The sequence below is a fragment of the Cavia porcellus genome, unplaced genomic scaffold, assembly GCF_034190915.1.
Source record: "Cavia porcellus strain 051 isolate PalLab524CR breed Dunkin Hartley unplaced genomic scaffold, mCavPor4.1 scaffold_14, whole genome shotgun sequence".
NCBI classification, from domain to species: Eukaryota; Metazoa; Chordata; class Mammalia; order Rodentia; family Caviidae; genus Cavia; species Cavia porcellus.
The window spans coordinates 8,201,946-8,214,364 of NW_026947497.1; the positions used below are offsets into that span (position 1 = coordinate 8,201,946).

The window sequence follows — 12,419 nt, forward strand, 5'->3', positions numbered from 1 at the left end:
CTCACTGTGACAAAATACCCGAGGAAATCAGTTTAAAAGCAGATTTATTTTGGCTCACGGTTTAGAGGTTTCAGTCCACAATCAGCAGGTTCCATTGCTATTAGACCAAGCATCGTGGCACAGCACAGCTACTCACGTCACGGAGGAAGGCGTCAGGAGAAGACAGCGCCCAGAATGTCCCCCCAGGGACTTACTCCCTACTGCTGGTCCCTCCACCTTCCTAAGACTCCCGCCAGCTAAGGACCAAGCCTTCCACACATGCTTCTTGGGTGCACACCCCAGATCCAAATGACAGTAGTGGAGCCCTAGCAGAGCAGCACAGGTAGCAGCGACAGTTTATGATGCTGGAAAAGGGTCTGGGAAGCAGAGATAATGGGTGAGCAGCCGAGGCTCCGTGCCTTTTCAAATCTGTTGGAGAGCAGAATGATTTCTGCAAAGTGCAGACACGGCAGAAAGTCCCTGAGGGTTCATGGAGGTCCACATTCTGGGATAAGGGTTCGTGGGCCTACAGGAGTTACAGAAATTATCAAGAACTACTTTGCTTTTTCAAAGGTGACTACATTATTCGGTAAGTAATTTGTATGCTGGAGTTGGAGCAAGGAAATATAAACATCACAGGACAAGACATAAAAGCCTGGGGGTGAGGCATGGGTCACCAGCATTTGGGGGAGACAACTGTTTTGTTTGCAAATTCTCTGCCCTTTCACTACCCTGCTATGATAGAACCTTCCAAGCCTTTGAGTCAATGAGTAAATGGTCCATGAATAACAATTTTAAAATCAAAAAGACCAGAATCTGTGAGCTCCTTTGAAGATGCAACAAGTTCACAGAGCAGAACCCTGTGCTGCCGGCTCTCACAGGACTCTGCAGCCGAGCTCTTACGCAGGCCTTGCGCCCTGCTCCTACCCTGGGGGAGACACCGAGAGAAGGCAGCACCCTCTCCCAGGCAGTGACACTCCTGCCCCCTGTAAATAGGGAGATCTGGGTGCACCGGTAAGACTGACGACAGACAGCAAAATATGGGTAAAGCGTTACAGGAGAAAGGGTGCAAAGAGAGGACGCCCCATCGGGTGGGGGAAGGTTAGAGCAGCCAGCCTCAGGGCGCTGGTGTTTGAAACACACCCTGGTAGAGTCCCCACCGTTTGGGAAGAAGCAGCAGACAAATAACAGCACACCATGGGGAAGAATAGGATACTCCCAGAAGGAGGGGATAGGGGTCACCTTAGGTGAGCAAACTCAGGGCCACCTGCACACACGCTAGGCCATTCACTGCTCCACCACTGAGCCACAGCCCAGCCCTGAAAGCACTGGGTTTTTGTTTTGTTTTGTTTTAAATCAGTACCAGGGATCAAACTCCTGACTGCGCACTTGCAAGCAGGCGCTTATGCCACAGAGCTAAATGCCCAGCCCCTAAAGCACTGTTCTTCAGAAAGTGAATTTGTCAGCACGTTGGCTGTTTTCATTTTGGAGGTGCTGGGGATTGAACCCGGGGCCTTGGCTCATGCTAGGTAAGTACTCTATTATTGAGCTACATCACCAGTCCTTTTCGTTCATTTTATTTTGAGGCAAGATCTCACTCGGTAGCCCAGGATGGCCTTAAATCTTTGATCCTCCTGCCTCAGCCTCCCCCACAGCCAGAATACAGGATGTGAGAGTGTGGAATCAGGGTGCCGTTCAATGAATGATCAGGGACCAGCAGGCAGAGCTCCACCTGGGTCCCTGGAGAAATGCAATCTCTGCCCCCAGCCTCCCAGTCAGAGGATAAGATCAGGACGTGAGAACGGGTGGTGGCAGCGGGACATCAGAGCCATCTGGGGGAAGTCCTTGTCCCATTCAGTACCCAGACAGACCAGTGCCCTTGGCTTTTGTGCTGATGTCATCCCTTCCTCTCAGTGTTGTCTTGCAGGGACTCCCTCTCATCATTAGTAAATGAGCTTGGAGTAAATAAGGTGTTGTCCTAAGGGATGCGGATTGCAGCCACTGCCCTGAGCTAACAGTGAGTTCAAGGCCAGCCTGGGGTACAAGGCCAGCCTGGAGTACTGAACAAGACCCTGTCTCAGAAAACAGAAGGCGGGGAGGAGAGCATAAAGAGATCAAAAGAGAGAAAGAAGAAAAGTAGAAACACCTCCTCTTGGATTTCAGGGCTTCCCTCGCTCCTGAGTTTAACACAGTCAAACAGGTGTGCGTTCAAAGCCTGTAAGAGCTTCTCCATCCGCTTTTAATCATCGGCTTCAAGAAAATTCAGATCTCTCAGAAAGGAGAAAAGTAAACAGCTGAGCGCTGTGACTCATTTACACTTCAAATATACTTTGAATTGGTTATTCCTCAATTAATCAAATAGCTGGTGTATCCCTAAAGTAGTATAAAGTGACACGCTGTGTGAAATCAATTTTTCTTTCCCAAATCATTAAATCCAGGAGCCTGTGACTATATCCCTGCTAATTCTGGTTCCAGTCCTTCCATCCCCCATTAACTCTGGCACGCCTAACAGGCTGTCAAGAATAATTTCCCAGGATGTAAATAATTCAGAAATTAAAAATTAATAAATAATAACTGAGAACTACTGGGAAATAGGCTGGTCAATTAGCGCGCTCCGCATTCTGTTTCTTCGCGGCAGGGGGCGGCCGCCGTCGGTCCCGAATCTTTCCCGCGATTCCAGGGTCTGATTTAGGGTTCTTCATTACTGGATGCAGTCAGCCGCAATTACCTCCGCCGCTATCTCGGTTCCCAACTTCAAAGAAGCAGCGTTTTCTCGGCCGCTGTTTCTCTCCTTGCAGCGGGCGCAGCTTGACATCCTGGAATTTCTTCCACGCAGACTAATTAATAAGTCTTCAACTTAGCATATTCACTTCGCCTCTTTGATGTGCTACCTTAGTCAATCATCCCATTTAATTAGAATTTCAATGATAACTTTACTTATCTTGTGGCTAGATGTAAATTAAAATAACAGGATTTTAATTCTCTTTCGTGCGCGGGCGCTGGCATTTGGGAAGAAAAAGTTTCAACACAAACATGATATTATGTACTTCGGAGGGTGGGGGAGGGGAGCGCTCTACAAAATTATGCTCCCCTTGGTGCAAAACAGCTCGGCTGGGAACAGGCAGTTATGGAAATGCGCAGCGTCATTGCAACGAGCCTTTCCCGGCAAGCAACTGGCTTTTTCATTTGCATAAATAATGGACAAAGATGTAGGTCCTGTTGTGTCTCCCCCCACCCCCAGGCACTGACTGCAGTCAGGGTAGAAAGTATCTCCCCAAGTCAAGGTGGGGGTAGGCAGACTCTTTTAAGTTTTTCTTTCCTCTTCTGTCCATACACCCGAGTTCCCATTTTAATAAATTCTAGAGCAGTTATTTTGGACTTCCCAAAACTATCACAGAGAAATAAAAACCTCTCCCCCCCAAGAACACAGCAGCATTAGGAAGGGACTAAATGTGACCTGGGGTAGGAAACTGGTCAGTGAAGGACAGCGACACTTCATTTCCGAAAATGAGAATCAGACCAGCATCTACCCAACATGTACTGCATTCCGGCCATCTGGCACACAGCACCAGTATTAATGCTCCAGGATTCCCAGATTCAGGATTCTCACCCCACACCACAGGCAGGGCACCCTGGTGGGGTCAGGCCCTTTCCAAAGGTCACAAAGGGGTGGAACAGGAGAAAGAGATCTGAAGAAATGGTGCAAGAGAAATACAGTGTGATCTGGATTCCACCCCTGACAGATTCTCCTGTGTTAATTCATCCAAAATAGATCCCTAGGGATGTGGCTCCGTGGTAGAGCTCCTGCCTTGCATGCACAATGCCCTGGGTTTGATCCCCAGCGCTGCAAAAAATAATAGTAATAATTAATTAATTAAAAAATAGATCTCCAGCCTGGTGAGAGGCCGAGGAAGGAGGTTCACCTTGAATTCAAGGGCAGTCTGCACTACATGGCAAGAATCTGCCTTTAAAAAAAAAAAGGCAAAATAGATCTGCAGGCATTAACCCATATAGAGTCCAGGGCCTGTCTTCCATGGCTGATCAATATTAGGAACTTCGTTAATGTAGTTTTGATGGTTGTTTTAATGTTTAGAGACACCCACAGAAATTCAGTCATTATGGATACAGTGTTTTGTGTCTAAAATAGCAGTAGTGATCTCAGTTGCCAGATGCGTAGCACACACCTGTCAGCTCCACACTTGAGAGGCTGAGGCAGGAGGATGGGAGAGAGTCAGAGGCCAGCCTGGGATACTTAACTAAATTTAAAGCCAGCTTGGACTACACAGGGAGACACCGTGTCAAACAAACAAAAACTAGCGACCTCAGTCACCCTAAGTATTTTATTTTTAGATAGCAAGTAGAAACAGAAAATCATACACTCCATGTAAAGGTTTTGGAATAAGACAATAAGCTTGCCTTGCATTTTCTTAAACTATATTTTCCCAGGATTAAATGTAGGGGCCGTTTTGTTTCTTGCTCCTAAAAGAACAAGTTACCAACAATAGGAACATCGATGGGAGTTTCTGCAATTATTTCTCCTTGATCTCTGCATCATTCTGCTCCTGTGCTCTCCGTAATGACGTCCAGGGCAGCCACAAACAAGGGTGACTGCAGCCAGCAGAACCGGGTTCCATTAGGGAGATACGAGCCCGCCGCCTTTTTGGGACAAATCTCTGGGGGATTTGGTACAGTTGTTCTCTAACAATAGAACTTGGTTCATTTGCTACTTAAGACATGATTATTTAAATTAAAGTTAATTGGTTTCCTTACTCCCCTTTAGGGCTTTCAGCTCAGAACATTTCTATTAGAAAAATCTAATTTGTTCTCAAGTTCCTCTTTCTAAAATTTACAACGTTAAAAAATGCTCTGATATTTTTAACTCTTGTAGCCAACATTGTATGCAGATCCCAGCTCAAGGAAACAAAGCAATGAAAGTCTTGACAATACCTTTATGGAAGGGCCAAGAGTTGCTGGGGAGTGGGGGGTGCGCCTGGAAGCTTTCTCCAGATTCCCAATATATTTTCAAATGGAAACGGGTTCTAACGAGCTCACCAAAACCATGACGTGTATTAAATAGTCACTTTGCATCAGAACTTTTAACGCATAAAGTTGAGTGTATGTAAATATAATCAAGCCACTCATGAACATTCATAGGATAAATAAAATGCATCAATTCATGGTGCACTATAGGCTGGGGCTCAGTCATGGGGCCCATGCTTGACACAAAGTGTAGAGGTTCAACAGTGACAGACCATGGGATGTAGAAATAATATACACAGCTGCACACAGTGTAATCCTAGCACTCTGGGAGGCCGAGGCAGGAGGATCACTGCAGGTTCAAGACCAGCCTTGGCTACACTGTGAGACCTAGTCTCCAAACAAAAAGTTCAATGATAAAAATCTTTCCATCTCTTTATTATATCTCAATGACTGTAACCATAACCTTTAAAAATAACAGACATGAGCTGAGTGCAGTGTAATCCCAGTACCCTGGGAGGCCGAGGCAGGAAGATTGCAAGTTCAACCCCAACAAGGGCAACTTAGGGACTCCATGAGATTCTATCATAAAATAAAAGATAAAAAAGTGACAGAGGATACAGCTGACTGCAAAGGCCCTTGGAAAGTGCTCAGTGTGGGAAAATAGGAACAGGAAGGGGGACCAGGGCTGCCAGAGGGGGGCAGTAGTGCACAACCCGAAGACTTCACAGGTGACCTTGAGCAAAGGCGGAAAGAAAGCAAGACCGCGCCGGACGGATCTGCACCTCTGCGCAGCTTAGCGGAGCACCCAACCCTCAGGATAGCCCGCAGAGAAACCCCAAATTGGCGTCTTAGCAGAAAAGCGAAAGAAATTTACGGGCTCGATGCGCACAACAAACGTGTAAAGAAAATTAAGAAGAAGCAAAGGCGACCTTGGCTATCTTCTCAAAAGGTGACTTCATGGAGAAACGACAGACGCGCTCCTGCTGAGGTCAGGAACGGGGCTGAAGGGCCCGACTCCTGCGCCACCGCTTGATGTTGTCTTTGAGGTGTCAGCCAGCGCGCATGCGCTGCACAGGAGGCCTGAGGACAGCAGGGGTCAGATGTGTGGATGACATTTCGGGGAAAACCCCGGCTGGACTGGCTCGGCCGTGTAAGCCTGGAATCCCGCCTCCTCTGGAGGCTGAGGCAGGGCGATCACAAGTTCAAGACCAGTTTCAAGGCCTGTCTCAAAACAAACAAATAAAAGCTAAAGCGTCTGGGCTGTGGCTCAGCAGTGCAGCACTTACTTAGCATACCCCAGGTTTGATACCCCGTACTGCAAACAGTAAGAATACACTACAATGCCAGAATCACTGAGACTGTATCCAGAATAATACCGCGTCGGGAGGACTTCTGATTCTGGGAGGGCTCCCGACAGACTTGAAGGCTGGATAGGCGTGTGCAGTGTGACTTCTGGCCAGCTTCTGGGGGCCCCTTGATGCTGCCCACTAGAGGCTCCTTCTCCAAAACCCCCTTCCAGAGCCAAACTGACACTCTTTATTTTTATTTTTTTAAAGCAGCAAAATTGGTACAGAACTTTGAAGCAGGATAACAGGAGATCAGCACTGGCTACCGTAGTGTATCTTGTTCTCTTCACAGTAGCTGTCCGTTCCCTCAGACACAGTAAAATCAAGTAAAACAAAACGGAATAAAACCAACCAAAACTGAGCGTTGAATAAAACAAAACAATAAATCGGAACAAAGCAAAACACTGAGAATAATACTGGTTTCAAAAACAAGATAGAAGGAACCCCCCCATACTTGCCATCTTGCATAGTCACCCTCCTAATAGATGCTCTGACCGCTGGCCTTGGTCACGCAAAGTCAGTCAAACAGTACAAGCATTTAGCTGTTTTGGTACCTTAGTTGCTATCAACAACCTGTCCTCCAAACCAGCTGGTTGCTGGGGGCGGGGGGAGGTCAGCTGCGCTGGAAAGGCAATCTGGCTTCTCTCTTCCTGGGCACCGCCTGGTTTGCAGGACTTGCAGGAAGATCAAACTGATTTCTTGATGTTCTTGTCCCAGACCCAGCGTGGCCTCACACTGACACTCTTGAGAACGCTAAGCCTGGTGGAAATGTAGGTGCAGAGGTGCTGGTTGACAGTTACAGAGAGCTAAGGCACTGAACTCAGGCGTTACGTTTAAAAGTACTCAAATGAGCCAGGCCTGGTGTCACACACATGTCATCCCAGTACTCTGGGAGGCTGAGGCAGGAGGATCACCAGTTTAAGAAATAAAATAAAGTAAAATACAATAAAATGGGCTGAATTGCAGCTCAGTGGAAAGGCCCTGGGTTCAATCCCCAGCTGCCGCCCCCCCCCCATAGAGTTCAAGTGATCCTCTGTACTGGCTAGTTTTTGTGTTCTTTGACAGACTAAACAATGCCCAGATAGCTGGAAAAATGCCATTTCTGGGTGTGTCTCTGAAGATGATTCCAGAAGAGGTTAATGAAATCAATTTACCAAATTAAAAAGATCCACTTCACCAGTGCAGGTGAGCACCAGCCAATGAACGGAAGACATGGAAGGAAACACTGTGGGCGAATGTACTGCTTCTCCTGGGACCTCTCCCCTCCCCCACCCCAAGCTCATTTTTTTGTGTCTCACTGAGTCACTAAGTTGCCCAGCGCTGTTGAGTAGAATTATTCCGATAGCTTTCCTGACTCTCCCACTCACAGCAGTCCTAGGACCTGTCGCCTCCCCAATCACAACCAACTCCTATACTGAGTCAATCAATAAAAAGGTAAATAACTTTTTGGTTCTGTGTCTCTGGAGAACCCTAACATGCCCCAGTGGTTCATGTCTCCCATCCCCACTGAGGATCTTTGCATATTCAATAAAAACAAACCATTCCCACTACTATAGAAATTCGTGACCGTGGGACCCAGGATCGTACTGTACTGCTCAGCTTCGGCTCACTGTTCCAGAGGATTCAGTCCATGCTCATCTGGGTCCAAGGCAGGAACACCATGGCGGAAGGCTGCGGTAAACAAAGCTGCTTAGTTCATGGCAGCCAGAAAACAGGGCAGGGGCCGACACAGACCCCAAGGCCACACTTCCATGACCTCCAGACACACCCAGAAGTGTGCTATTATTAATTACCTAGACCATTCCCAAGCCAGTTTAGTAGACAAGATTAACCGTGGCAAGATGAACTAACGCAGATGACATGCAATTTTCAATAGTTTGTTCTATAGCAATTGATAATCAGAAGATCTAGAGATACAGTGATATGAATACAGTGTTCAACTGAAACCTCGGAGCAAGAAAGGCAGTACGTGAACAGATAACTTTCTAAAATCCATAAGAGGCTTTAAGATAAGGATTTCGAAGTCTCCGTGAATAAAAAAAAAGATAAAAAGAGAAACGTCCTTAAGTATATCAGAGTGAAACCAAGTGAATCAAAATGAAAAGACAAAAGGTTTCAGAGGACTGCTAAGGAAATAAGATAAATTCCCTCTAAAGGTTTTGTTTTTACTTCTCATTAGATGATGAAAGAGAAGGGGAGAGACAGACAGAGAGAAGAAAGGAGGAAGGAAGGAAAGAAGGAAGAACTCAAAGGAAAACCAGCCGGCAGCAGGAATTCTGCATGGACGGCTTGGTACCCTGCCCCTTCCTTCGCCCCCTCCCCCCTAACTTGGCTTCAGCTGGGTCAACCGATTGTCACCTTAATGTGATGGCTCTGCAAAGTCACTGTCACACACACACCTTTTGGTCCTTTGGCCCCACTTTTAGGCACATACTCTACTGGAATGTGTACCGTTATCTTCACCCCAAACCGAGCGTACTAATGTTCATGGGGCGCTTTCAGAAGAGCCCAGACTGGGACGCCACCAGAGCCCTCTGAAGAACAGGGGCTTCGTGGGAGTGCACAGCAGTAAGAATGAACCACGATGAGTCTGACAGCCCTGAGACTGAATGAAAGAACCCAAATGCAAAGAAGTGTTCGATTCAGACAGCACAGAAAAAGGAGAATACTACACAGGAGCATAGAAATAGGGCTGTGGTCATACTGGGGGAGGGGCGGGAGCAGGGCCTGGGGGCCGCTGGAGGGCCGCTGATACCAGCTTGGGCCAGGCGTGTCCAGTTTGTGAAAACTGAACAAGCTGTATACTGCTCACTGTTTAGGCAGATATTTTGAAATTCTTCTTCTAAAGAATTAGAAACTTTTTTTTCTTTTCTGGTTTTTTAGACACGGTCTTGCTATGTTGTTCAAGCTGGCTTTGAACTCACTACATAGTCCAAACTGGCCTCCAATTTCTGGTAACCCTACTGCCTCAGCTTCCCCAGTGCTGGGATTACAGGTGTGTGTCACCTGCTAAAAAACTGAGGCTGGGAGTGGTGGCACACTCCTACAACCCCAGCTTTTGGGAAGCTGAGACAGGAGGATCGCTGTGAATTTGAGGCCTGCCTGGGCTACATAGTGAGTTCAAGGCCAGGTTGAAATACCTAGTGATACTTTGTCTCAAAAATTTTTGTAAAAATTAGTCCTAAAAAAAAATCCAATAGCAATCTTTATACAAAGTACTGGAAATAACAGAATAATTTATCATAATTTATAAAGATGGCTAAAAGTAAAATTAATCTACAATCAATAACATCTCTGTGTATCAACTGGAAGTCATTGTAAAATTACACCATTTAGTTGGGTGTGTTGGTACCCGCTTGTGATCCCAGCACTCAGGAGACTGAGACAGGAGGAGTGCCACGGGTTCCAGGCTGACCTGGTCTCCACAGTGAGTTCAAGGCCAACCCAGACTGTAGATCGAGATCCTGTCTCAAAACCCCCCAAATAATAAATAAATAAATGACACCTTTTAAAATAGAATCAGAAAATGCCAAGTAGTTAGAAATGAATCTAACAAAAGCCATGCAGATCCCTGCAGAAAATCATAGAACTTTATTAAGGACACCAAAGGAGAACTTACACAGATGGAGAGATAAGTTACGAAACTTCTGCTAAAATGTCAGTTCTTCTCTAACTGATGCAAATATTTAATGCAAATACAGACAAAATTCAGACCAGCTGATTTTAAAATGTATCTGGAAAAGAAACAGTCAAGAACTTCCCTTCTACAGATAAAGGAAAGGCGATATCTATGTGCCCTTCCTGAGAGGAGAGCTTACTAATGAGTTAAGAAAATGTGGAGCTGAGAAAGAAGTCAAAGTGACCAGTGAAAGAGACTAGGAAGCCAGATCCAGATCCACGGTGCGGGGAACTCTGAGGTCCGCAGACCCATGGAACGAGGGTTCAGAACTTTGATAAAAGACACAGGGAATATCAGATAGGCGTGGGAAGAGGTGACAGTGTAACGATATTAAATAAAGTTGAAAAGTGGTCTTACATCTAGAAGGAAAATTGTATTACCAACTGTCTACAGAGAAAGATAAAACTCCAAATGAATCCAAGGTAAGGCTTTAAAATATTAGAAGATACTTATAGACTTTGAAGCAAAAATGAATATTTTAAACATTTTGTATTGACATATTTTTGAAGGATTCATCCACGAGAAAGAAACCAGGAGTGTTTCCCCTAGGCAGTGAGTCTCCCACGCCCACTGCATTTCTCAGATCCTGTGGCGCCACCACCATCTGGTTCGGGTTCGGAAAGTGCATTCCGAGGTACTGCAGCATCCTCGTAAGGCAGCTGCCTTCTCGCCACGCAGCGTCAATCAAATCCAAGACCCTTCCCCTGTACCTGCAGCAGCGATCTTGTCAGGTCCTCATACAGTGAGGCCCTGATACCTCCGGTCAATAGGGCCTCGGCATCACGTGACCTGCAGACCAAAAATGGACTTTTAAAACGTGACACCAGGCGCACAAATTCAGAAAACATCGCTGAATTTAATCACACTAAAACTAAATACCTATATATTTAAAAATCCTTCAGTAAACGTATGTTAGACCTCAAAATGTCTGAGCTAGGCACAGCACCTGCCTGGTAAGTGTGAGGTCATGAGTTCGTTCGATCCCCAGTACCAAAGGGAAAAAAAGTCAGCTAAGTCTATCTTAATTTCTCATAAACTACTCAGCCGGGGATTTAGCTCAGTGGTGTACGCGCTTGCCTGGCAAGCGTGAGGCCCTGAGTCCCATCCCCAGTACCAAAAAATAAAATAAAATAAAAATAAAAATAAAATCCTCTGTACATGCACATAAAAATTAACGAACAGAGAACTAAAGAGAGATTAATAAACTATAAATGAAGTCTGGGATTTTCAGTGAGGTCGCCATATGTCTGGGAAGAGTGGTGACGAAAAATTGTAGATTCAGATGGAAAGAGGAAAGGCTCACCCTAGAGCTCTGGGTGAAGAGATCCGGGGGAGGAGCGGGCAGGACGCGGGCGGGCGCAGCCGGGTGCCCAGGGCCTTCAGCAGGACCAGCCACAGCCAAGGCTCCAGCACCGTGGGAGGGATCCCAGGTGAGGCACACGTTCATTCACGCAAGCATTCACTCGTGCATTCCTCCATTCGCGTATTCATGCATTGACGCATTCATTCATTGGTGCACCTAAAGTCGCCTGTGCGGCTCCACCAGCCTCCAGCCCACGACCTGGCGCCCACACGAAAAGGATCGCAAACGACAAAGAGCAGAGTCCGGGCCGGCGCGGGCACGAGGCCGAGGCAGGCAGGTCGCGCCTCCGGGGTGCTCTCCTCGGTCTCTGCGCAGGAACGCGCGTGGGTCTCGGCTCTAGGGGTGCGGCGGGACCTCGCTGTCCCGGGCGCTCGGGAAAGCAGGCTGGCCAGGGCTCCGCGCGCAGTCGGCTCAGTCCTCACCCAGAGGAGGAGTGTCCAGAGCATCCCCCCGAGCGGTTAGGCTCAGGGAGCCTCCTCGGCCGCAGAACTGCAGGTCCTTAGGACGCTGTGCTCAGCCGTCTCACCTCAGGACATCACATTCCCGGGTTCTCGCTGCCATCTTCCTTGTGCAAAAGTAACACAGCAGGTAATCAGCAGATTCTAGACCAACACCCTCGTTTGATTGTAAAATCAGTGCTTTGAATAAATGTCAAAAGAGCAGAGGGAAGGTCCTGGAAGATCACCTAAGGGGTATCCCCATAGGGTGCAAACCCAGAACCAGCTAGTCGTAAAGCTCAAGAAAATCAAAGGAGTTAAACCGAGCATGGTGGCGCACATCTGTACTGTCAGTACTCGGGAGGCTGAGGCAGGATGATTGTCCAGTGTTGCAGGACAGCCTAAACTATATATCAAAACCTTGTCTCAAAAAAAGAGCTTATTTCTTTTTGTCTCGCCTCTGCTCTTTTCCTCTCCTGTTTTGTGTTTGCTTCTACACAGATTCCCCAAAGATCCTTGTGTACGTTCTCCTGCATTTGGCAGGCCAAATTGCTGCGCTCGGAGGTCTCCGTACAATATGGTGGTGCTGTGCAACCCCGCGCCTTCCGTACACATGGCGGCGCTCTGACCGGTAG

The 12,419-nt window shown here is 47.1% G+C and overlaps 1 long non-coding RNA gene across 1 annotated transcript; it reads right to left on the reverse strand.

The window, feature by feature from the left end:
* Positions 1–4,300: 4,300 nt before the first annotated feature.
* LOC106027280 (uncharacterized) lies at positions 4,301–12,400 on the reverse strand. Its single transcript, XR_001200862.2, has 2 exons — positions 11,288–12,400; positions 4,301–10,773 (listed from the first exon to the last, which is right to left on the reverse strand). It is a non-coding gene; the product is annotated as an uncharacterized LOC106027280 (long non-coding RNA).
* Positions 12,401–12,419: the final 19 nt, after the last annotated feature.